Below are 26,264 nucleotides of genomic sequence, written 5' to 3' on the forward strand. Positions count from 1 at the left end.
TAACTTACATATGACGTGCCAAGCCCGTCATCTGTGCACTTATGGAAAAAAATTTACTGACGCGCTACGCGTCATCAGATCATGGGAGGGTAAGACTTGGGAGCCCTCATCTGCTCATGTTTGGAGGTGTTTAACCGCCCATTTGTGCCTTTGCATGGGGTTCCTCACAGTAAGAGACAGTCAATGATACCAGCATGGTGCCAACACCATTATAGTAACCTTCAGTGTTTGTCAGATCCTCTTTCGCCCCGATTAAACAACTGGACAATATTTTTAGATGAAATTTAAGAAACCGTTGACAGCTGCTAAGGACTTAGCAACGTCCTCCTGTGTCTTCGACCGAAGAAGAAGAAGTGGACAATGGAAGAACACTCCCCTCCTACACCTTACACATCTTTATTGTGTGTTTTTTTTGTTCCAGAGCTATCCATCCTATTTATGTCCTGCAGCTCCATTGTCTCCAGCACCAACGTTCCAGCTGAGCAGTCCGGCTGCAGAGACTGCCAATTTACCTAAGATGGGTTTTCCATTTCAGCTAGGAAAGCTCTCAGAGAAGTAGAGAGCTGGCTCTTGGAGAAAACAGATTTAGGAAAATATAACTTCAGTTTATCCACCATACTCTGCTTATAAAGAGAGAAGATATTCTTAATACGTGACAGGAGAGGTTCCTTCTTTTGGGGGGGAGACTTTTCCTGCCTCACAGACTTGGCCAGTAGGTCGGCCTTTTTTGTGGCCAAGACCATGTTCACGTCGGCTGAACATGATCCTTATGTTCAAGAATCTCTTTAAAGTCTGAAATTATAAGCTTTCTTGACTGGACATACGGCTCTCTTGCAAACAAGATCCAAGAATATCCTGAATTACTGGCTGACTTTTTTGTCGGGTGCTCCTAATGTACTTTCATGTGCTGATAAAGGCGTTATGGAAGGCTCTAGAGAGCTAGCCTCTCTATGCCATAGGAGTCTTGAAGAAGAGGGAGTTTTGGTGCTCGTACACCACGAAAGGGTGACAGTGGAGCAGAGATTTGCTCTCTTTTTTTTTTTTTCTCACCCCCTCTCGCGAGAGGGTCTGTTTCCACAGGCAGGAGTAGATGGCATTTCCTGTGAACTACAGAAAAAGTCTACCCATGATTTGCTAGCGAAGTCTTCTAGACGACCTAGGGACACTCCTGCGTCATCTTCCAAATTGTTGTCTCCTTTGCACCTTAACCCTTTCGAGGAAGAGGACAAAGACCCCCTTCCAGGAACCGAGGTAATGTACGTTTTTCATCACAAACCAACAAGAAATCCATGACAACTTCCCCCCCCCTTCCCCCCTCAAAAAAGTTAACACAATATCATCCATACCAAAGTAGGTGACAGGCTCCCTCAGTGTTGGAAAAAGTGGAGCCAGAGAGGAACAAAGCGATGGGTAGTGAAAGTGTTCTTAAGACAGTTAATACAATTCCATTGGTGCCATAAGCATCTTAAAATAGCCGAGTTTGTCCGGCTAATGGCGGTTTTTCACTTATCAGCACCCCCGCCGAGAACAGAACCCCTGCCGATAACCAGGGACTGCCTGTATTAGTAAATTACCAAAGTCACAGATGACTCCTGATCGGGTATATAGTTTATTTAGGAATGACTCAACTGTCGTAATTTTTGGGCTTTTCCCTTCCCAAAAGAGTGGAGACATGTCTACAGATGGTAGACGAGTTCTTGAACCTTCAGTATTGCGTGGCCAACAGCTGGAGGAGCCTTCTGGGGACATTGGCCTCAATAGAACAGTTCGTCTCCATAGGGAGACTACATCAAAGAGTTCTTCAGTTCTACCCAAGAAACAAGTGGGACAAGAAAAGACATCCTATTCTTTCATTTTTCCCACCCTCAACCTGGGGATTAAGAACACTTGCATTGGTGGAAATCAAGATACTGGTTGCTGGAAGGGAAGTCCTTATTCCCTCAGAATTCAGACCTAAGCTTCTACTCTGATGCTGGGGAGCTCTCTAAGAAGGGTAAGAAATCTCCGGGATATGCTCAAGGGATCAGTTTTATTGGCACACAAATGTCAATGAGTTAAAGGCAGTACATTTGGGTCTGATAGCTTTTTCCTAATTGGTGTCCGGGAGGACGGTAGCAGTCCACACGAACAACATAACTCACCTAGCATACATAAATAAACATGAGAACCTGTTCTTTCTACCTCTTTGAGGCACCTCTTTGTATAGGCAAACAGAATTAGACATCATTAGTCACCAGGTTTGTACAAGGAAGAATTGGCAGACTAGCTGAGTTGTCGGAACAAAGTCATTCACACAATGCCTCTAGCATGGGCAACAGATACAATGCTACTTGTCTGGTCCAACAAATACCTTTACGCATTTTCCCCGTTCGCAATGGTCAGGGAAGTGTTAAACAGGTCCCATCGCAACCAAAACGTATCTATGATCCTGATAGCACCATCAGTCTGCTGGTAGATTTTCCAAGGCTGCTACCTCAGAAGAAAAAGCTTCTCAAACAGTCCCATTTCAACTACTTTAATCAAAAGTTTTCTCTGGATGTGATAGAGTACAAATTATTGAAAGACTCTTCAGAGCAAAAGGGTTTTTGAGAACGGGTTCAGAAAGTATTTGGAAATGCAGATGTAAATCATCAATTAACATATACGTACCAAAGCACTCCTCAGAGCAAAAGGTTTTTTGAGAACGGCTTAAGAAAGTATTTTGAAATGGAGATGTAAATCCTCAGTTAACGTATACCAAAGCAAGTGGGCAATATTCCGAAGTTGGTGCAAAAGTCACTTCTACCAAAACATCTGTGACAGATATTGCAGATTAACAATTATATTTCGGAGGGAACTGAAGGCTTTTCATCCTTTACCATCAAGGATACAGAGCAATGCTTGGTGTCTGGTGTTTAGCTTAGAGACCTAAATATATCCGCAAATCAGGACATCTTGGATTTAATTAGATCGTTTGATACAAAGAAAATGAACACGAAACTAGACTTAATACTGAAAGGGCTCACTATCTCAGTTCGAACCCTTAGATTCAGCTTCTCATAGGAATTTAACAAAGAAAGCACTCTTCGTGGTGGCTGTAGCAACAGCCAAAAGAATATCGAAATACAAGCCATCGACAGGAGAGTCAGATTTGATGCAGGTGACGCAATGTGCTCACTCACCTTAGGGTTACTCTTTAGAAATGACAATGCTGCTAAACCATGGGCCCGATCGGAAGACGAAGAAAGCGTCTGTCCTGTAAAGAGCATTAAAGTTTCATCTTAACAGAACGGAAGGAATTAGAGGTCCGTCTAGTAACTTGTAGACTTAGCTTAAGGAACTATCACGTCCCCTTACAAAAAATGCATTGCCTTCTTTGTGAGGGGAAGTTATCCAGAAAGCACACACTCAAGTGTGTGAAGAAGATTGTCGATTATTGAAAAGTAAGGGCTTATGAAGTCAAACTCAGTAGCTACATTAGCTACTTCATTAGCTTTCAAATACAATCTTTCTCTTGCATCCATTTTGGAGGCGATTTTCTGAAAATGCAAGTCAGTATTGCTATTTACTATCTTCAGGACTGGAAATGACATATAAAGATTGCAGTACTTTGGGTCCTTTATCGTTGGCTGGCATGGTGTTGGGAGAGTGAGTGTAGAAAGTGTCTTCCTTCATCACAATTCACCTTGAATCTAATGTTGAATTCTTGGGAAGTCTGGGGGTACAGTGTACCTGAGTACCCACCAGTTTTTATGGTGTAGGTGACTGTTTTGTTTTGTCTGGTTATTTTGTTGGTATTGTGGCCTGGGCATGGGTGACTTAATTTTGTAGTCCTTACTAGCCTTTACTGGTTAAGATGAGCACGATACCAGAGGCAGTATCATCATGATGCTGCTCTCTTAACAGGTAAGGAAACAACAAGTACTCTTGTGAGTGTTAGGAGAATTTTCTTTCTCAGTTCATTGTTCTTATTGACACTGTTTGGGATTAGAATAGTCCATGTATCCCACCTCCTGTCAATGTGAGAATTAGCTATGTAATTACTTGGTAAGTTACATATACATATGCATAAACTGCATAAACAAAACGGTGTTCTTTGCTCAGCTATTCCTCTCTGGGGCTATTTACCTACTCTAAAAACTAAAGAATCGCTACCACAAATTTCCAAATTTTTTAGCTGCAGAGACTGAAACTTTTAGCTATGTATTTACTTGGTAAGTATGTACAAAATTAATTTAATTATAGAGATACCACTTTTAAACCACTATGTAAGTATGTGGAATCTAGGATTGTTAGCTGAAAGTCAATACATTGCGCTCCCCGTATTCACGTTCTCCGGATTCGCAAATTTCTTTCTGTACCTTATCTGCCCATTATTTGCGGGAAATTCGCCTATTCACGGGTTTTTTCTGATGATGAATAATCCCAAATTAGTGTATTTTGATTATTTTCATGACTAAATACATTTTTATGATACAAAAATGATTGACTAATTTTAAGATATTAATATTGATCAATACAGGCGGCCCTCGGTTAGCAGCAGGGGATTCGTTCCTGGCCGCCGACGCTAAGTGATTTTCGATGCTTAGAGATTTTAAAGCTTACAGCCGCCGCACACCTTCTTTCGAAATTCTAGACCAGTTAACAGCGCCCTAGACCAGTCAAACGGCGCCTTAATCCCGCGATGGCGCAATAAGTAAAATTATATTTATGCAGTATAGATCTATAGAATTTACTGTACAGTACATAATAGTATTATAAATACTGGAAAGTGAAAAAAGCCTAGCTTTAATCCTTTGGGTGTCTAGAGTATGTAAAGATATAGTAAGGTTTTATACAGTGTACAGGTAGCTGTAGTCTTCAAGTCACGATAATTCGTCTTACGATAATTATGAGAGACCAAATTTCAATAGCCTAACTTTATCCCATCTTCTAGGTTCATAAGTTCAAAAACAGCAGAAGAGAATGATGAAAGTATGCTTTTAATGTTATACTCGTTGCATAAACGTGTACAGCCATGAACAACCGAACGTGAAACTTTTTTTTTTTTTTTTTCTAAGTACAACCGAATTTGATAACATCCGTTTGGCTTGTATTTCAATCATCGTACTATAGTACACTATTACTGTAGTTGTTATAAATGACGTTATGTAGAATAGAACTGAGATATCTTAATGTAATAACTTGACTTGCTATAGATCAAAGATCAAGCTGTTAATGGCTATTATTGTGCATCGGCAACAAGGATAAAGCTCCAGTAAACGTATGCCATCAAACACAACCGTAGATAAAATTGGGATAAAATAATTTTAATCAAAACTACTGGGCTTGAAAGAACACATTTTACTGTTGTTTTCATCCCGATATAAGATAGATAACGTAAAGTTTGTATATGATGATATAAAGGAAAATTGCGAACGGAATCACATAATTTTTTTACGCAATAAACTGATCGCCAATGTGATCTGTTAACTAAAAATAAAAGTTGACAATCACAACGAGACATATTCAATTCATATTTCCAACTAAAAAACACATCGTATAAGGAAAAAAAAAAATAACCTTGTCTCGTATAAGTCAAGTATCTAGATATTCGTTTATGCCAACTAGAAGCAAGAAAATTCACTCAGAATTGCGTTAAATATGGCGAAACAAACTCGTGTTCGCCATCAGCTGATTTGAAACCACAACATTGGCCGCTCCGCGAATTACTAGCTTAGATTTACCGTTGTATTTTATAATACAATAATATGAGAATACATACAGTATATTGGACACAGTGAAGTAATGTATAACTTTTTAAACGATTTATGGAAAAGATGCATAAATAATAAAATAACCATGCATTTTTTGGAACAGTAGCGGACAAGAACGAACATGAAAAGATATCCTCTGACAACGTGGAGGGTAGTTACGAAAGTTGCCTTAATTTGTATCATATTTATGTACAAAAATAAAAATACCCTATAAGTAATATATTTTCATACGCATTGTAAACATAAGAGCATGAACATTTATAAAATCGACACATCGATCGCTAAATTTGCACTCTTTTCAACTCTATATTTTTTGGAAGAACGGCAGGCAGCTACAAGACATGAACATGAAAAAAACATCGTATTTGATAACGTGAAGGGCAGTTCAGTTTAAAAGCTGCCTAGTATCATATTTCTGCACAGAATTAAAAATACTCTATAAATAATACATTTGCATACACATTTTAAACATTAAAGCATGAACATTTATAAAATCGACGTATCGATCGCTAAATTTGCACTTTTTTTTTTTTAACTATATTTTGGGAAGAGCTGCAGGCGGCGGCTCACAAGAAAGAACATGAAAAAACATCCTCCGATGAAACGTGAAGGGCAGTTTCAAAGCTGCCTTTGTATCATACTTATGTGCAGAATAAAAATACCTATACGTAATACATTTTCATACACATTTTAAACATAAAAGCATGAACATTAATAAATCGACACATCCATAGCTAAATTTGCACTCATTTAACTCAATATTTTCGGCATAGAACAGCGTCAGAGGCATATATTTTACCCTAATACCTATGTAATAACTCACCTTTTTTAATATCATTTGCATAACCTTTATGGGCTGAACGGTATTTCTACAAATGCATGTACTCGTTAGACATAAATGGCGCTAGCGGCGCTGTTGACCGCCAAATTGTGCCACAAAAAATACCTCAAAATGCCTATTTTTTTTAATGAATATTTTTTGACGACAGCCGTAAAAAAAAAACCGATTGCGCCGTTGAGCGATTGCGCCGTTAACCACGGGCCGCCTGTACTGTATTAGTAAGTTTAATAAGATTAAATGATATCTCATAATAACAATAGTAATTCTCCACTTTCTTACAGAGATGTATGTTTTCTGTATGATAAACAAATGATTTACTAATTTTCAAGTAATATAAATGTAAAGAGCAATCAATTCATTAAAGAAAATACTATATAAATTAAAAAAATTATGTAAGAATGAAGGAAATCCCAGTCTTCATGCATCTTTCTTTCGAACTCCAGGTACCAAACTGAGGTCCAACAGCTGTCAAATATATTGTAATGTGACTGGAGGGGAGGGAGTCTCTCTCTCTCTCTCTCTCTCTCTCTCTCTCTCTCTCTCTCTCTCTCTCTCTCTCTCTCTCTCTCTCTCTCTCTCTCTCTCTCTCTACTGAGATGAGAGATTTTTTATAGTACATGTATGTATAATATGTTTATTAATATTTTCAAATAATAATAATAATGATAATAATAATTGTAATTACAAAAGTTATGTGATAATATTTTACAGAAATACTACAATAATCTCCATTACACTCTTTAAAACAGATAACTCTCTCTCTCTCTCAAAAATACGGGTCTCTCTCTCTCTCTCTCTCTCTCTCTCTCTCTCTCTCTCTCTCTCTCTCTCTCTCTCTCTCTCTCTCTCTCTCGTTACAGACTGTTACAGATGCTGTTTTTCTGTTTTTTTTTATGATAAATACATATGAATTTACAATTTTTCAAATATCTATATTAAACCCACTTAATGCCTATTGGACGTATTAAACATTGACGAAAAATTGTCTGTCGGGTGTTAATCGGACGTATGGTACGCCGACTACAAAAAGTTTTTTTGAATATTCGCAGAAAAATAGTTATAGGCCTAGTTTGCAAAAAATTTTAAATCACGCGCCTTGAGGGATCCTGGGAGTTCATGGATCAAGCTGTGTTTTGTTTGCAAGCGTTACCCAGGCGCACATGCGCGAATTGCTTTCTTCTTGCACTAGAAAGCATCAGCGGCGCATCTCAGAAATTCTTTTGTCACTTTGTCGTAGTTTTTGCACCGTTTTATGTTAGGTGTTACCTACAGTTTTATATATGAAAATGTGCGCAATTTCATGTAGAATACAACAAAAAACAACCCATGGTTGTAGCTTTTATAAGTTTTGAAATATTTTGATATAAATCACAATAAGTGCCAAAATTTCAACCTTCGGTCAATTTTGACTTGACCAAAATGGTCGAAAAATGCAATTGTAAGCTAAAACTCTTACATTCTAGTAATATTCAATCATTTACCTTCATTTTGCAACAAACGGGAAGTCTCTAGCACAATATTTAGATTTATGGTAAATTTTTGAAAAAAAACTTTTAACGTCTGCAGGCGGTAACTCGGCCGAAAATCTCGGAAATTCTTTCAGTCACTTTGTCGTAATGTTTGCAGTTTTATATTAGCCGTTACATAAAGTTTTATATATGAAAATGTGCGCAATTTCATGTAGAATACAACTTAAAATAACTCATGGTTGTAGCTTTTATCAGTTTTGAAATATTTTTACATAAATCACGATGTGCCAAAATTTCAACCTTCGGTCAACTTTGACTCGACCGAAATGGTAAAAAAACGCAATTGTAAGCTAAAACTCTTACATTCTAGTAACATTTAATCACTCACCTTTATTTTACAATAAACGGGAAGTCTCTAGCACAATATTTCGATTATGGTTGAAATTTGAAAAAAAACATTTTCCTTACCTCCACTTGCGGTAACGGCTGAAAATCTCAGAATTTCTGTAGTCACCTTGTCATAATTTATGCACAGTTTTCTATTAGGCATTGCATAAAGTGTTATACATGAAAATGTGTGCCATTTTATGTAGAATACAACAAAAATAACTCATGGTTGTAGCTTTTATCAGTTTTGAAATATTTTCATATGTCACGATAAGTGCAAAAATTTAAACCTACGGTCAACTTTGACACGACTGAATGGTCGAAAACTGCAATTGTAAGCTAAAACTCTTACATTCTAGTAACATTCAATCATTTGCCTTCATTCTGCAACAAACGGGAAGTCTCTAGCACAATATTTCGATTTTATGTGAATTTTTGAAAAAACTTTTTCTTACCTCCGCACGCAGTAACATGGCTGAAAATCTCAGAATTTCTTTAGTCACCTTGTCGTAATTTTCGCACCGTTTTTTATTAGGCGTTACATAAAGTGTTATAACTCATGAGTGTAGCTTTTATCACTTTTGGAATATTTTCATATCACGATAATTAGAAAAAATTCGACCTTCAATCAACTTTAACTCGACTGAAATGGTCTAAAACTGCAATTGTAAGCTAAAAACACTTGCAGTCTAGTAATATTCAATCAATTACCTTCATTTTGCAACAAATGGGAAGTCTCTAGCACAATATTTTGATTTATGGTGAATTTTTGAAATTTTTTTTTTTAAGTCCGCATCATTTTGTAATAATATTTTCTTTTTGTTGCTTTGATCGTTTTACAATTTTTTATATACCAAAATCATTGCAATTTAGTGTACAATTAAAAAAAATTAACTCATTAGCTTTAACCATTTTGCTCACAGTGCAATTTCTATACAATTATTTATGAAAATTTTTTTTTTTGTGATGTCATATACTATTCCAATATTTGTATATGATAATGATATTTTTTTCATTTCTGATGGATGCATACTAAACTTCAGGCAATGACAAAAAAAGGAGCCAAAAATGAAATCTTAATATTAAAAACTAAGCGTGCTGAGAAAAAAAAAAAACTTCTTTTCCGCTTTGGCGCTAACTCCTGAACACCGCCGGCATACGAGAGACATTTTGGTAAATAGCGGCTAGGCGTTTAAGGGTTAATGTAAATAGCAATAATATAAATTCATAAAGAAAATAAATACTAAAGGGAAGGGGAATTAGTAAGATTTTAGTTTATAAATTAAAAAAATTATGTAAGAATGAAGTAACTCCCAGTCTTTACGCATCTTTCTTTCGAACTCCTGGTACCAAACTTAGGACCAACAACTGTCAAATATATCCAGTAATGTGACAGGAGGGGAGGGAGTCTCTCTCTCTCTCTCTCTCTCTCTCTACTGAGATGAGAGATTTTTATGTTACATGTTTATTAATATTTTCAAATAATAATAATGATATAACTGTAATTACAAAACTCATGTGATAGTATTTTAAAGAAATACTACGATAACCTTTCCATTTCACTCTTTGCAATACGGATAACTCTCTCTCTCTCTCTCTCTCCTCTCATCTCTCTCTCTCTCTCTCTCTCTCTCTCTCTCTCTCTCTCTCTCTCTCTCTCATTTACTGAGATGAGAGAATTTCTATGGTACATGTGTATATGTTTATTAATATTTTCAAAAAATAATAATAATAATATAACTAATTTCATAATTCATATGTGATAGTTTATACAGAAATACAATAATCTATCCTTTTCACTTTATTAGATACGGATAACTCTCTCTCTCTCTCTCTCTCTCTCTCTCTCTCTCTCTCTCTCTCTCTCTCTCTCTCTCTCTTCTCTTGCCACATGAGACGCATGTCATAGTGGTAACTCTCGCCCTCTGTCGCCCTCTGGTTGGCATGGGGGTTTATGTTTACAGTATATCTTTTAAGGACATTACTACATTTTATGGTGAAATAATAATATACAGTACTAGTTTTCAAATAATATTAAGTTTAATGAGAGTAAACAGTAACATTTCTCTCTCTCTCTCTCTCTCTCTCTCTCTCTCTCTCTCTCTCTCTCTCTCTCTCTCTCTCTCTCTCTCATTTACTGAGATGAGAGAATTCTATGGTACTGTGTATGTTTATTAATATTTCAAAAATAATAATAATAATATATAACTAATTTCATAATTTCATAGTGATAGTTTATACAGAAATACAATAATCTATCTCTTTTCACTTTATTAGATACGGATAACTCACTCTCTCTCTCTCTCTTTTGCCACATGAGACGCATGTCATAGTGGTAACTCTTGCCCTCTGTCTGGCATGGAAGTTTATGTTTACAGTATATCTTTTAAGGGCATTACTACATTTTATGGTGAAATAATAATATACAGTACTAGTTTTCAAATAATATTAAGTTTAATGAGAGTAAACAGTAACATTCTCTCTCTCTCTCTCTCTCTCTCTCTCTCTCTCTCTCTCTCTCTCTCTCTCTCTATCTCTCTCTCTCTCTCTCTCTTTCATATGTTTATTTGTTTTGTAACATATATAAATGATTTACCTTATGACTAATTTTCAAATATTGATAAGATTAAAAAAAAATTGTGATTCCCAGTCTTTTTATCCACTTGGAGGAAGGAGGGCAGGGGAGTAAATGACAGTTTGATATACATATTGACAGAGGGGAAGGAGTCGGAGTCTATGAGTTATTTTTCTTCGCTCTCTCTCTTCTCTCTCTCTCTCTCTCTCTCTCTCTCTCCTCTCTCTCTCTCTCTCATTCTCTCTCTCTGTGCTATTAGCTGTAGGTATATATTTTTAATGGTAAAATGTTTAAGATGACTTTGAAATTATATTGATAATATAACCTTAAAGATTAATACAGTAATAGGTTAGTAATTTTAGGTATATTTGAAGTAGGATGTTATTTAAGGTATACATTTGGTATCTGAACTTTCAAGATAGGCAGTTATAAGTATTTTTAGTGGCGGTTCTAACTATTCTCGGGTTTTAACTATTCACAGGGGTGTCTGGTACACATCCCCCGTGAATACGGGAAGAACATTGTACTACTATGCTGAGTAATTCAAATAGATTTTAGTGCTGCTTTTGGTTAATTAAATCACAAAGCACTTATGTATAAACTTTCTTGGAGTGGCTGGATATTTTTTAGGATTACTTCAAGATTTCCTTACAGGTAAGCAGCATTGAGTTGCTGTTGATGGAATCTTTTTTGGTTCAAGATGTATTGTACTTGAGCTCCACAGGGTAGTGTTCTTTGGCCACTTATTTTTAGTGTAAACAAGTGATATGGTGGTTGGCCTGGAGAACAAGATTGTTCAGTATGCCAATGATGCAACACTTGTGAGTGAAGTAAAGCCTCCTTTTATGAGAAATGAAGCTGCTCTTTGCCTCAATGATGACATGGACTTGATCAGTGAATGGTGTATTCGGTGGGGTATGAGGCTGAACTCCAGTAAATGAAAATAATATTGATTAGCAGAGCTTGCACAGATTTCCACCCCATCCTCCCATTCTGGTGAATGTGGCTTTGCTGAGTGATCCTTGAAGCTTTAACTATTCTAGGTGTAAGTTTTGACTCTGATTCTACTTTTGAGAAATATCTAATGAAAGTTTCAGCAAAAAGTGCACCAAAGTTGAGTATTGTTCATAAGGCATCATATATTTAGAACAGTGATGAAATCAATGCATCCTTTTTAGGTTATTTGTCCTTCTTTTACTAGATTATGGTTCTCTTTTCTGGATGTCTGCTTCTGTCAAGATATGAATTGGGCCATTGACATTTGGTGGTCTTGTTTGTAATTTTTTCATAAGTTGTAACTTAACAGATCTTTCATATTCACAATTTATCCCAGATCATCTTTATCTGTTGAGAGTAACCTGATTCGCTGAGCACCAATGTGAAGTAACTGTGCCTCGTGGTTGAACTTTATAGTTTTAGAGGTCCTTTATTCTGGACACCATTGGATTGTGGAATAGCCTGTCATTGTCATAGGATGTCATGCAAATAGAACTTCAGTATTTGAAGCGAAGATGCAATGTATTATTACCATAAAACAATTAAAATTGTATATTAATATTTTGCTTACATTTATATTTATTTATTAATTATTGATTTGTTAATTTACAGTTTATCGGGTTTTTTTCCGAATAACTGATCACCTCTTTCTGTATTGCCCATTACCATCTGTTACTTGATTCAAATAAACACTGTATTCTTTGGAAGCTTGAATTTCAAGTCAAAGGCCCTTGGGCAGTTTTTACATGTGAATAGGGTTCATCTTCTGAATTATAATAATAATACAGGCAGTTACAACACTTCTCAATTATATTCATCAGAAATTATTTCCAGGTTATGACGCATGTTCCGGGGTTACACCGCTTATGATGCCAATCTGACGGAAGAAATATGACTCCAAAAATGCAAAATAATCAATATTTGTAGTTTTTTTCCATGAAAAATGTAATAAAAATGCAGTTTACGTAGTTTTATAATACACCTACAGCATTAAAAGTAGGGTTTTCTTAAGATTTTTTATGATTTTCCAGCTTATGACGATTTTCGGCTTACGATGTGTCTCAAGAACGGAACGCTCGTCATAAGCTGGGGACTGCCTGTAATAATAATAATAATATCATTGACGGGCCAGCTTTTATAATAGGGGTAGGTGTGGTCTCCTGGGTCGATTTATCAGTGACTGCCTGGGGGAATTTCTTCTTAGGCGAAACCTTCTAGTCGTATGTGGAGGTTGCTCCTTGCTGCAAGCCATGGAAGTAGTTCTGGGATGATGATTCTTGTTGATTTTGTTTGCCTGCTGCTAAATTATGGTTGGTCTGCACCTCCTGTATGGCGCTCGGTTTGGAGGAACGTGTCCTGTTGTTCTAAACTACCTACCGTATATACTCGCATATCATGCGACTTTTGAAACCTAATTTTGAAGCTAATTTTAAAGGGGTCGCATCATACACGCGGTATAAAATTAGCGTACCTTCTATGCTTTCCCAAATCGGCAGATTGCGATAGTTACTACCGGAGGAAAACAGTAGATCTTTTAAAAAGTCATGCTTTACTTGTACTTCACTATATCCAGTGATATTGTATGCATTCTCATATTACTATTGTATTTTAAAATACAAAAGAGCGATCGTGCGCCATTTGCATTATTTTGGTTTAAACAGCATGTTTAACTATTCTAGTCTAACCATCTATAATTTCCAAATCAGTTGATTAAGGCACAATACCGAAGGAATTTTTACTTTTTGTTTTACTCGGTAAAAGAAACATTTGTTACTTGAACTATTATTTTTATTTTAGGATATGCAGTCAAGTGAAAATTTATTAAAGTAAAAAAAAATGCATAAAATTAATAAAACTAAAAGAATCCTTCAAGTCGCTCTCCGTGTCCGTATCATCAAATACTGCTCTGAATTCTTCGCCATCAAGGCAGTCATATTCGTCATCTTCCAGATCTGTGATCATTTCATCTTCATATGGAAGGTATAGTCTTCCCACCGTGGCGAGCTCTCTGGCATGGCTTTTAAAGATCTGCCCTTATGCTAATTTTACAATAACAACAACTGCCCGTGTTTGACAGACCTTTGAATGTCCTTGAGACAAACCCCGAGGCTATAATTATAAGATTATAAGGGGTTTTCATTCCCAGGTACTTTTAATCTCCTTCCTATTCGGCCCTGCTCTCTCTCTCTCTCTCTCTCTCTCTCTCTCTCTCTCTCTCTCTCTCTCTCTCTCTCTCTCTCTCTCTCTCTCCCCTAAATCCTCAGCTGTCCAAGCGAGAGCTTTTTTTATGGGACAACATAGGCCCACATTTCGCATTTTCCATACCTAATTATTTTGTATACGATTGCCCTTTCTCGGCTGTGAAGTTGATGTCTATCCATGGCTGTGAGATGACCAGGAATAACTTGTAGTCGGTGTCAAAGTCACTCCACACTTCAGTCAGGCCAAAACTTTGCCATATCGCATTCAAGCAATATTCAGTCATTGTTTCTTATCTATTATTTTGTCAGAGAGAGAGAGAGAGAGAGAGAGAGAGAGAGAGAGAGAGAATCTGTTTGTATACGATTGTTTTTTTCTCATTCGTCAAACTTACTCTGTTATGCTTTATTTCATATTTCCTTGCTCACCAATTTATTCTATACCTACGATATTAAGAAATCAAGATATGTGTAGAAGGGAGAACTGCCTCCAGACTGTACAATCAGTATGGATTTAAAGGCACGTGGAACTGGTTGAAATATTCGCAACAGCACCAAAATGAGATGCCATGGTATAGAAAATCTGCTCCGTTTTTCCTTGTTATTACATAAAAAAAAACGTTTATCAATCATGAACTTACGTAATTTATCTAGAATTCTGCGTAACGGAAAAGATAATATTTGATATCTGTAATGGGAGAAATGGTTTTATCTCTGTTGTTGTTATAAATTTGGCAGATATGCGGAGATCAAACAGTTGTTGTTAGTCGCCGGGGATATAAAGGTTGTGACCAGCAGACAGAAAGATTAACATTTTTCCAGAGATTAAAGAGCTGAATTTTGTTTTGAAGGTATGTCAACCGTGTTAGTAAATAGGTATCATCTTCTAAAGAAATTGTTTTTCTTTTCTTTTTGCGAAAGAATCTTCAAACCATTTTGCATTCAAAGTAATGAGAAGGAATCATTCTATTCTTCATGTAATCAGTAAAATACTTACACTAATAAAAACTAAAACTACGTATTGTATGCAAAACACACACATCATCGTTAGCTTCGCGTGTGTAAACGTTCATTCTAAGAAATTCACAGAGTAGTATAACTAACACCTGATTGGTTGGTTGGTAGCCATGGAGATCTGTTATCCAATGAATGCCCTCTGCTTCTGTTCTATTTATAGACATATGCCGTGGATGGCACTAGTTTTGAACGTTACCATGTTCGTGATTTTCTGACTGCTGACGGCAAAAATTAATCAATAATTTTCTTCATATAATTGTTTCTTCGTGAAAACAATAATATAATATGATCATTTTAACTTTAATGTATAGTGGTATGAAAAATACCAGTGTGTCGTAGCGATGCGTCATCAATATAGTAGTGGTATGAAAATACCACATGGTGTTGTAGCGATACGTAATCACGAAGTACAAATCCTTTTCCCGGACCATCCTCAAAATTTTACGACTCTTCAACTGCAAGATCGATATGGTGAAATATATTATATAGTCATACTTATTGTTAAAATTCACAAGTTGAACTGCAAAACATTATTATATTTTAATTGTCATGTACATATATTTTTTGCGTTTTATGGAATGTTTGTTTTGAAAATAATAGCTATTAGTGAACATATGATATTAATCGTCCCACTATTTGTTATAGGTGATCTTAGTTATCTCAATTCATTCAGTTAACAGTATTATATTAATATTTATTTAAATAAACTGTAATTAATAAATAACAATAATGAAAAACATAAAGGGAAAAAAATGTTTTTTGCTGCAGTAGTGATGTTTGTTTGATTATGCATCTGACCTCACATTTCCGAAATCTGAACAATTCCATAAACCGAAACATCGGAATGTGTGTACTGCACATTTTTTTAAACACGCACACAATGTCTACACATTTACTGATACCCGTTGGTGAAAGACTAAAATTACAGTATTTATTCCTGAGAGAGAGAGAGAGAGAGAGAGAGAGAGAGAGAGAGAGACGAGAGAGGAGAGTGAGGAGAGTAGAGAGAGAGAGAGAGAGAGAGAGAGAGAGAGAGAGAGAGAGAATGATTTACGACTCAAAGGCGTGTTATTTTTACAATTATTTTATTATCTTGGGATTCTTTTTTAATCTTGAGATTTTCTATTAAATTCTCGAGATTGGTAAGAAAATTACTGTAACTTGACTAGCAGCAGCACACATCTGAATGACTCGGCCATTAGCATGCCAAACCACCAACCTTATGAACTGACGCGACGCTCTCGGAAAAGGAACTCGCATGATACATGAGATACATGACAAAACCACTGTTTATTGGTGAAAATTTGGGGGTCGCATGATATGCGAGATCGCACGTTACTCGAGTATATACGGTACATATTTTTGATGTGCTCTTTATACTAGTACTGTCCTAAAATGCATATTGTATAGTAAATATACTTTCAAAATTATCTAACAGCATAGTCTAATATTAAAAGTTATGTATATTATGAGCAGTACAGTAGACAATGCACAAAGTACGTCAGGCAAAAGAAAATGTTCGTGTCTGAATTATAGGGGACACTTATGAGTAATACTCGTGGGCAGGCATGTAATGTTGTAGGATGACATTGAAATGCTATTGTGGTGTTCTGGGGTGATAGTCTGAGGTATGTTTTTGTTTAAGCTGTTCAGTTGGTCAATGAAAAAAATTTTAAAATAGGCAATTATAAGCATTTTAGGAGTGTATACGTATACCTAAGTAACAGTTATAGGAGGATGATTTCAGGTGTGTTTTTTTGGGGATGATGGGTAAGGGTGTAATTTTGTTTGAAATAAATTGTTTTAGCGTTATAATTTAAGGTATACAGTATTGTTGTTTGAACTATTCAATTAGGCAGTGAACTGTTAAAATAAGCAGTTATAAACATTTTAGTTTAAGGGGTACATGGTATTTGGCATTTGTAAGGCAGTTTTAAGCATTTTAGAGGGGATTATTCCTGGGTTCTGGGAAAAACCTATTTGCCCATGTAAAAAGTGGGCAGCCCCCCCCCCCCCGTGTAGTGCTTTATATATGTACAGTATATGCGTTACCATGTATTTTGTCAAGGATAAATACTTGTCTAAGTGCAAGGTTATTAACATCTTTTTCTGTTCAGAGTTGCGTCATGGTGGAGTAGTGACACCTGTTAAATCATCAGGTGGTACGCGAGCCTCTGTATCTGGCAGCAAAACTTCAAAGACTAGAAATCGAACTATCAACACAAATCCTGTTGTTAAAATAGAAGGCAGAATAGATGACAGAGAACCCATGAGAGGTAGTCGTGCATCTCACATGACCGGAGATAGCGAAACTAACAATGACACTCATGTCAACAGTAGTTGCAACAGCAGTAATGTAAGCAGTAGCAACAGTAGACTAGGAAGCTTGCCAACATCCCCAGTATGTGACCTACTGCAGTCACCTGTCAGTCTCCCACAGTTGAAAACTGAAGTGAAGGCTGAAAATGTTATTGATATGGTGCCACCACACAGTCCTTACCACAAGTTTACCTCCACCTGCTCCACCAGAGCCACAGCACACAATGCACATCCCATTCCACACACAGGTCCACCGCCAAGTGTGGGCCCTCCAAGTATTGGCCCTCCTAGTGTTGGACCTCCTAGTGTAGGCCCACCTAGCATTGGTCCCCCAAGTGTTGGACCACCAAGTGTTGGGCCTCCTAGTGTTTCTTGTCCAAGTGTAACTCACCAAGGTATGACTACAATGGCAGTGCCTTCTCCAAGTTTGGCACCTACTGCTGTTGCTGGTGTATCTATGAGCAGTCAGAGTACTACTAGTGTTGAAGAAGAGGTTAACAAGATCTCTGCAATGCTCCAAGCAGAGGCTGAAGCTCTGGCTGCTTCTCAGAGTCATATAACAGGGTCCACAATGGAAATTGAGACGGGCCTTGTGGGGTCGCATGACATTGTTGAAGCGCAAGGACTTGCCGGTTGTGGATTAACAACGAGTGGTAGTAATCTGCAGGGGCCTGGTTTAATAACAAGCTCGCATCCTTTAGGCTCTGTGCCAGTGCCAATCGGTCACATGTCCATGGCGACGTTGAACCAAATTCAGGCAGACTTATTAGCTACTGTTAGTGAGTCGGACCTGAATGCTGTTCTTAATGCCACACCTGACTCGTCGCAATTGGCACAGACAGTTCTTCCCAGTAATTCTCATCAGTGCTACTTAAACGATAATGGTAATATGACTTATATCGATCAACAAAGTGTAAATACTGAAAATTATGTTGAACCCCCACATCTGAGTAATCAGAATGTCTTACCACAACAGTACAATAGTGAACAGTTACCAATGCCCGTTCTAGAGCAAATAACCAGTGAGGTTTTCTTGGAAGCTGAAGCCACTGCTGCCGCTTCTTCTGCACATAATCTTCAGGGAGTATCAAATGGGGTCCAGGGGCAATATACTAACACCACTCAGTCTGATCTAATTGAAGTACCTGTAGACTCATTCAGTTTTGATGAGATTGAGAAAATTTCCTCTCATTGTGATGAACTTACAAATGCAGTCAATTCTATAACTCAGTTGTGTCAAAGTGGGAACACTGGATTGGAGTCTCAGTTAGCTGGTTTATTGCAGCAACCAGCCTCAACTCCAGCCCCGTCTCCTTCACCGGGAGCTCCAGGAATGGCAGGGAATTCAGTCAGTGCTGCACCAGCAGTAGGGACAAATACAACAAGTCAAGGGATCACTGTTGTCATTGGTGCAGGAACCCAAGCTCCAGTAACTGCAGCCACCACACAACCTTCACTCTCAATGCCGACATTGGCGGCTACATTAAAGAAACCTGTGGTTTCAAGTAGTGGTCCAAGTATAGTATCTCCAGGCCCAATAACTTCCAATGCTACCCCTTCCCAAACTCCAACACACACGCCTACAAATGCACCCACTACACCAACACAACACACATCCACTGGAACATCTACTGTGGTCCCAACTACACAAACACCATCACCCAAGAAGTCCAGCAAAAAGAAAAAGCCTGGAGAGAGAAAACTATTGCCACTCAAAGACCGAGAGTATGATCCTGAGGTTCACTGTGGTGTGTTAGTGCCAGAAACTGGAAAGCCATGTACTCGCTCACTAACGTGCAAGACGCATTCTCTTAGCTTACGCCGTTCCGTCGTTGGTCGCTCTAAAAAGTTTGATGAGCTCTTATTAGAGCATAGAGCAGCGAAAGAGGCACAGACGCGGGCTGCCAAACCACCAGATGCTGCTGCAAGTCTAATACAGGTTAGTTGTTTTTAAAATCCAGCTATTATCTAAGTTTTTGAGTGACCCTTTTGCCTGCCCTGTTTATCTGGTTACTTATGATGAGTTTCCATGTTTAACAGATCCCGTGTTTATAAAAACAAGGGTAAGTTGTTAACAAAAAAAATTGCTAAGGCATTTAGTTTTCTGATGAATTGTCTGTGGGTTTATAAAATGCTTGTGCTTAATTTCTTTAGAAGTGCATTTTTTTCATCCATAACTTTTACCATTCTACATTTACGTTGAATCTATGATCTTTATTGTTCATTTTTTTACTTGGTAATTTAAGGCAATATCCCTTTGTGCTTTTAATTGTCTGTAGTATAATAAAGATTCAGACTCCTTATTAGTTTACGATGAATTTTGAACTAGGTTTGTGGTTAAAAGAATTTTTTTATTAAAAATTGGCTGTTGTTTGCAGTGTAGCATTCTTTGTTTACAAATTTGGGTTTGCTGGTTGAGTTAGGAATGTTTCTTTGGGGCAGTGGAAGTGTTTTGTATTTTTGTCAAGTTTTGGAACTTTCTTTAATTTTGTGTAGAACAATGCAATTTTTATTCTTAATTGGAATCCTTTAATTTTGGTGAACAATGCAATGTTTCATTCTTAAATGTAATGATGTCAGTTTGTCATTTTTGAAGAATTATTATAGGGATCAATTGACTTCGTATAATAATTGCATTGTAAGCGGACTATGAACCTAGGAGCATCAAGAGTGATTGGCTTTCACTTTTCTTGACTGTGTAATCATGAGTCAAGGTTGTTTGTCTCTTCATTTTGTATCAAGGAGCATTTTGATTTTTTCTAGCATAATTAAAAATTTATTGCTTGTCTCTCCACCTGGTTTTGTAGTTTTTGTGAAGCTTTTCCAAAGAAACCCAATGTGGCCAGACCCCTTGTGAGATGATCGGTTTCACTTCTAATAGCTCTTTTTACCACTGCTGCTTGTTTGTTCTTGAACTTTTCAGATGTATCCAATCGACCACATTTTATTTTGATGTGACTATATTTATTCTTTGGCCAGAGAGCTGCATACTAATGTTAATAAGAATTTTGTTCAGCTGTAACTAATACTGCCTCCAGACCATCATAGAATCCAAGCTTGTAGGGAAGAGATCATGTAAAGAGGAAATGGAATAATCAGGCTTCATGTCTGATAGTCCCCTTTTCTCTGTAGCTGTGTGTTTTTCCTATCTTTCTTCCATGTGCCCCTATCAGTTGCTTACTGTCCTAAGAACTTTTTGGGTGATTTTATCAATTTATTAGAAGCCATTTCTATTCCAAGTAATCCTGGTACTCAACAGTTAACATTAAGGCCTCTCTGGGTTCTGTTCAGTCAGCTGCCCTTGTAACTTTTTTCTTAACGGGACTCCAGCTGGCGCTAGAGAATTTTTCCATTTTGTTAGCTGCAGGTTTGTTAATAACAAAAAAATGAGTTGATTTTAAAATCTTGACATTTTTCAAGGATTTAGATGAGCTTCAGTCCAATCTGTTGTCATCCAGAAAGCATGCTCATGCTAAGATGTACTCTAATGGTGAGTTCTCCAGCCTCCCCACCATCATTCTACTTCTCTTACTTCATTATTGAATCATCCAAAAGCACTCAGTTTTGTCTAATTGTCAGAGTGAATTTTGTATGGGGAGGCAGACCAATCATCTGTATCGTGTTTCATCTCTCGTTTAAAATTGCTTCCAGTTTTCTTAATCACATTATACTATTATCATATTTTATCATGCTATGTATATGTCATCACCTTCCTGGCTTGTGGGATACCTGTGCTGTTTAGAACATTGCAGGGGTTATATAGTATGTACATGTGCCAAGCTTTTTCTTCCAATTAGAACACATTTTCCTGTAGTCTAGCAGTTACTTTCTACTACATCCATGTACGTATTGCTACTCAGATTCTTGACTGCATTTTGAAGATATTTGTCACATTCTCATTTGTCTCCAAGCTTCCATAACATGGCCTTCTTTCCTTTCTTCTTCATTTGTTAGTGTTCATTTTAAATTTGCAGTCCCAGCATCTTTTTGCACAAATAGCTTTGTAGGATATTATAATATTGAGTTTATTCTCATCCAAATAGCCATTTTTCTTATTGCATACTTTTTTCTCCCATGTTTCCTTTCCAGTCACCAAAACCTTTTTCATGCTTAGGATGATTTCCAGCAGCCTCATTTCCATCCAGATGCTGATCTCTGAAACATTCTACAGCACCTGCATTAGATTGCTGTTAACACCTGGTCATCTGCATAAAGCGGCTCCCGGAGGCCACTGTCTCCATTCAAGATTTTGTGTTGTGTTTAGTGGCATAATGTATTAACTTTGTTTATTCGGGATGTGATGCTTTTTTTTCTTTTATGGTCCCATCTCATGTAGTATCAAATCAGATATTCCTATCTGCTCCTCAGTGTTTACAGGAAATTGCTGATAGTTTTGGAACTTTTCCACTTACTATAACTTCTTCAGATGTCACTATCTATAGGTCACTATCGTGTCAAAATCCTTCAACTCTTTTTCATATATATATTTTCAAAATACTGCCTCCATTGTGCTGTTTCCTTCTGCATTTTTGTTTTCCTTTCTCCACTTTGTTCTATTGTATAGCTATTTGTCCCTTTTTCACATATTTATCTTTCTTCACTGACCATTGTGCTCCATGAATTTTCTTCCCTTCACTGTGTTGAGATTTGGATTCCATTCCATGTAAGTCATCTTTGTTTATGCTGCCTGCTGCTTAGTCTTTGTTCTCTCATGTTTGGATATCTTGACATCATCATCCTTGCTTGTCCTCTGCCAAAATTCAAATATAGCCAGTTTCCATCCTCCATTTTTTTGTCTTTTCATTTTAGTCTGTTTCCATCTTCCATTTTTTTTTAGTCTGTTTTCGCCTTATTTTTTTTATTCATTATTTGTTGGGTATCTTTATATGCCACCACGTAGCTGGGATAAAGCAGGTTGGCTATGCCCTCCTACACTCCTATTGGCTGACTCCCATTGCCAATAAAATCCTTGTATTATTTTTATCTGGGTTACAGCAGGCACTAGAGAATTTTCCCTCTAATATTGTGACTGCAGGTTTGTTAGTTATAAAAAATACAAATTGATCAAAAATTTTGTAATTATTAGTTATTTATTTTATAAATGTCATAGTGCAAATCTGTTACACAAGATCTGAAATCTTTCTCCTGTTTTATGCCTGATGATGGTTAAGATGTTTTCTTGGGTGCTGGTTATCCGATGATATCTTACAGTAGTGGTTTATAATTGTATGTTGTTATATCTTGTTGATTGTTGATTTATCATTAATTTTGTTGCCTTCGTTGTAGGTGGATGGTAGATGGAGGAGTTGAATACTATACAGGCAGTCCCCGGTTATCAGTGGGTGTCCCTTTCTTGGCGTGGTGCTGATAAACAAAAACTGCCATTAACCCAAACTTGGCTATTTATGGTGCTTATGGCACTAAGTTTCGGTTACTGGTGCCGATAACTGGTTAATGGTGCCCCTGTTAGCTACATCATGGCGCCATAACTCTATAATATGCACCTTATGGCACTGATAACTGAAACTTGGCCCGTTTGACACCATAAATCGCTGATTTTATGGCGTTAGACAAGCCCCCAAAAAACCGGATCACCATTAACTGAGTCTGCCAATAACCCGGGGACTGCCTATATAGGTTGCCTTGAAGCTAGGTATTTCATGTGTTTCCAAGGGACCGTTTTTCCCTTAGGGTTTTCCAGAGGTTTTGTTGAATGTTATATAATCCTTCTGTGGTGTCTGATTCACTAAGAAATTTATGAGAAGGGAGTTGGGAGGGACAGGGTGCAGGAGGGGCATATTAATACAGTATACATATTTAGTTTTGAGAACAACAGAAAATACAAAATTGTAAGAATTATTGGAGATTTCTTTGATATATTAGCAAACCCATATGTAATTAAGTGCAGTAATTTTTTTTGATAATCGCTGGTCTTGTAACATTTGAAGTTTGTAGTGGTGTTCTGATACATCAACCCTAGAGTTTGCTGAGATTCAGAGCCTGTTACTCAGATATTTTCAGTAGCTTTCACTTAATCAGTTACTTTGTACGGTGATTGTTTACTGCATTTGTAATTATGGTGTCTCAATATTAATTTTAGCAATATTAATATTTATAATCTTTTAAAATTGTGTTATTCTTTGTTACCACCTGTTCTTTAAATTCATTTAGTTATACTTACGAAAGGTAACTTAATCGTTCAAATTGCTTGGTCAAAGGAACTAATTGTCATGTGTATGCCTTTGAGGTTTAGTTCATATTCATCTCGGTGACATTGACATTTTTGCTGAACTCACCACTAACGTTCAAAATGCAGGTTACTCTGACATAAATTTTTGCAATGAAACAATTGTTGTGCCTTTTTGCATTGTGTTTGTTTGTATTTTTTTGTGTTGTTTTGGCATGTTAACTGTGTGTTTCAGGGAACCCCACCCCGTGGCTCGTCAGTGGCTGCTACTAGCTCTGGAGGGATGGTGATTGGAGGGGCAGCAGCTACCTCCCCTCTGTTGGTCAAGACTCTTGGAGGTCCTTCGACGACTGTAGTGACGCCCAGTGACCCCTCTCCTAATCCAACCCTCCACCACCACCCTATGGATCCTCCCAGTACTCCATCGCACATTCATGCTACGCCTCCCTCACCTGCATATTGGCAGCCTCCATCTAGAATTGTTCCGGCCCTTGTACCTGCAGATAATTTTTATGTTCGAGAACCACCCAAACCTCTCGCTGTAAGTATGCCGTGTCATTGATTGTCACCACTTTTGTATATGATCAAAAGTTTTATCAAAGTGTATATCAGAGAGGCCTGAGTTATGGTTGCAAAGTTGGTGGTCAAGGATACAAGGTGGGCAGTGAAAAATTTGATTGTTGGGAAGAATTGATAAAATTTCAATTTAGATGCTGCAATAGGATGGAAAGTTAATGCGAGGCAAAAGGGGAGAGCATTAATTGTCAGGATGTAGTATCTTGGGAGAATGGAATGTGTTGGCATCTTTTAGTTGCAAGAGAGCAAGTGCTTCAGATGATGGTAAGTGAGCTTATTAGGCCCACCTTTTTCCTTCCAGAAAGAGTTAACAATGTTCTGTGTCTCATTTCGTGAAGCAGAAACAACTGGTAGGCTAATCTTCACCCAACCACTAATTACTATAGCATAATAGCAATTTTCATACAATCAACTTACCTGTCAGATATATACATAGCTAAGACTCCGTCGTCCCGACAGAAATTCAAATTTCGCGGCACACGCTGCAGGTAGGTCAGGTGATCTACCGTCCTGCCCTGGGTGGCAGGATTAGGAACCATTCCTGTTTTCTATCATATTTTTCTGTCGCTTGGAATGTAAACAACGTTTGCAGTTCCTCCTGACTTGATTTTTGGATTTCATCGCCATCGATCTTCTGGGCTATTCTTTTGCAGGGAAGTACTGGATCTTTGGTTCGGCATACGCATATTAATTTGTTTTGATAACTTTGGCTTCGAAAATTTCGAAGAATTGTTTACGTGTAACTACCGAACTTTTCGGTAGACAATCACATAGTTTGCAAGAAGGAAAATTTTAATATTTATTCATAATAACGTGTAGTAAATGTTAGAATTGATTGAGCTAACTTCCTTCTTGACGATGTAAGGAAAGAATAGTTACGCTTCCTTTAGAAGTTTATATAGCTCTCGTACTAACGAGCAGTTAGAGCATTAACATTACTAGTAGGTGGGGTTTAAAAAAAAAAAAAATTCCCCCCCCCTCATCTCCTTCTTACTTCACACAATCTTCAAATTCATATTGCAATTTGAAGACAAAGGAAGGTAGCTCTAAATACGAGCTATTGAAAGGTAAGAAGTGATTTACTGTTTAGGTGCAGTGGAGGGTGCGTTCTGTTCGGCTCTGTTTCGCTCCCAGGCCTAGACCTCTTCCAAGCTCACATACCCAGAGGAGAAGGAAAAGTCGAAAGCCTTACGGAGGTTATGGAGAATCCCCACCGATCAGGCGTCCCCTCGGCAGGATCTGTAGATCGTCCCAGACTGCCAAGTTCGCCATTGGAAGGCGTCCTAATTAGTAGAGGGTGCGTTCGATCGGCTCTGTCTCGCTCTCAGGCCTAGACCTCTTCCAAACTCACAAGCCCAGAGGAGAAGGAAAGTCGAAAGCCTTACGGAGGTTATGGAGAATCCCCACCGATCGGGCGTTCCCTCGGCGGGATCTGTAATACGTCCCAGACTGGCCAAAGGGCTAGCCACCATTGCAAAGGCAGCCTTTAAAAAAGTGCGTCTGTTCTTCCGTTTCTTCATCTTACATCCGAAAAGACGAAGAATGTACATGTTAGAAGTTCGGACGATCTGGCTCGTTCTCTGAATAAGAGAACACTGACTCACTGAGCGAGAGGCTGAGAGCCAGCCAGCAAGCTAGCGCGAGCCACGTTCCAACAGCCAGCAGCGAGCCGCGTTCCAACAGACTAGCGCGAGCCGCGTTCCATCAATAAACGCGAGCCGCGTTCCAGCAACTGAGTGAGAGCCGCGTTCCAGAACTTTTTCTTGGCGCAAGGCGCCTTCAAAGAGAAAACAGGCGGCTTAACTAAGGAGCCTTATAGTAGAATGGCAATCAGAAGGATGCTTCCATTGAACGTTTTCTGGCAAGAGGCTCGTATACAAGACTAGAGGCGCTCGGATCTATTAGGGCGCACGGGACCTTCCACGCAAGCGGAACGTTCCAGGAGCGAGTCTCCTTTCTAGCGT

At 37.8% G+C, this 26,264-nt stretch overlaps 1 pseudogene; it reads left to right on the plus strand.

Annotated features, from left to right (window-relative positions):
• LOC135204059 (mucin-2-like) overlaps window positions 1–26,264 on the plus strand; it is a 203,661-nt pseudogene that overhangs the window by 60,583 nt on the left and 116,814 nt on the right.

Source organism: Macrobrachium nipponense, chromosome 44 (assembly GCF_015104395.2).
Source record: "Macrobrachium nipponense isolate FS-2020 chromosome 44, ASM1510439v2, whole genome shotgun sequence".
Taxonomy (NCBI): Eukaryota; Metazoa; Arthropoda; class Malacostraca; order Decapoda; family Palaemonidae; genus Macrobrachium; species Macrobrachium nipponense.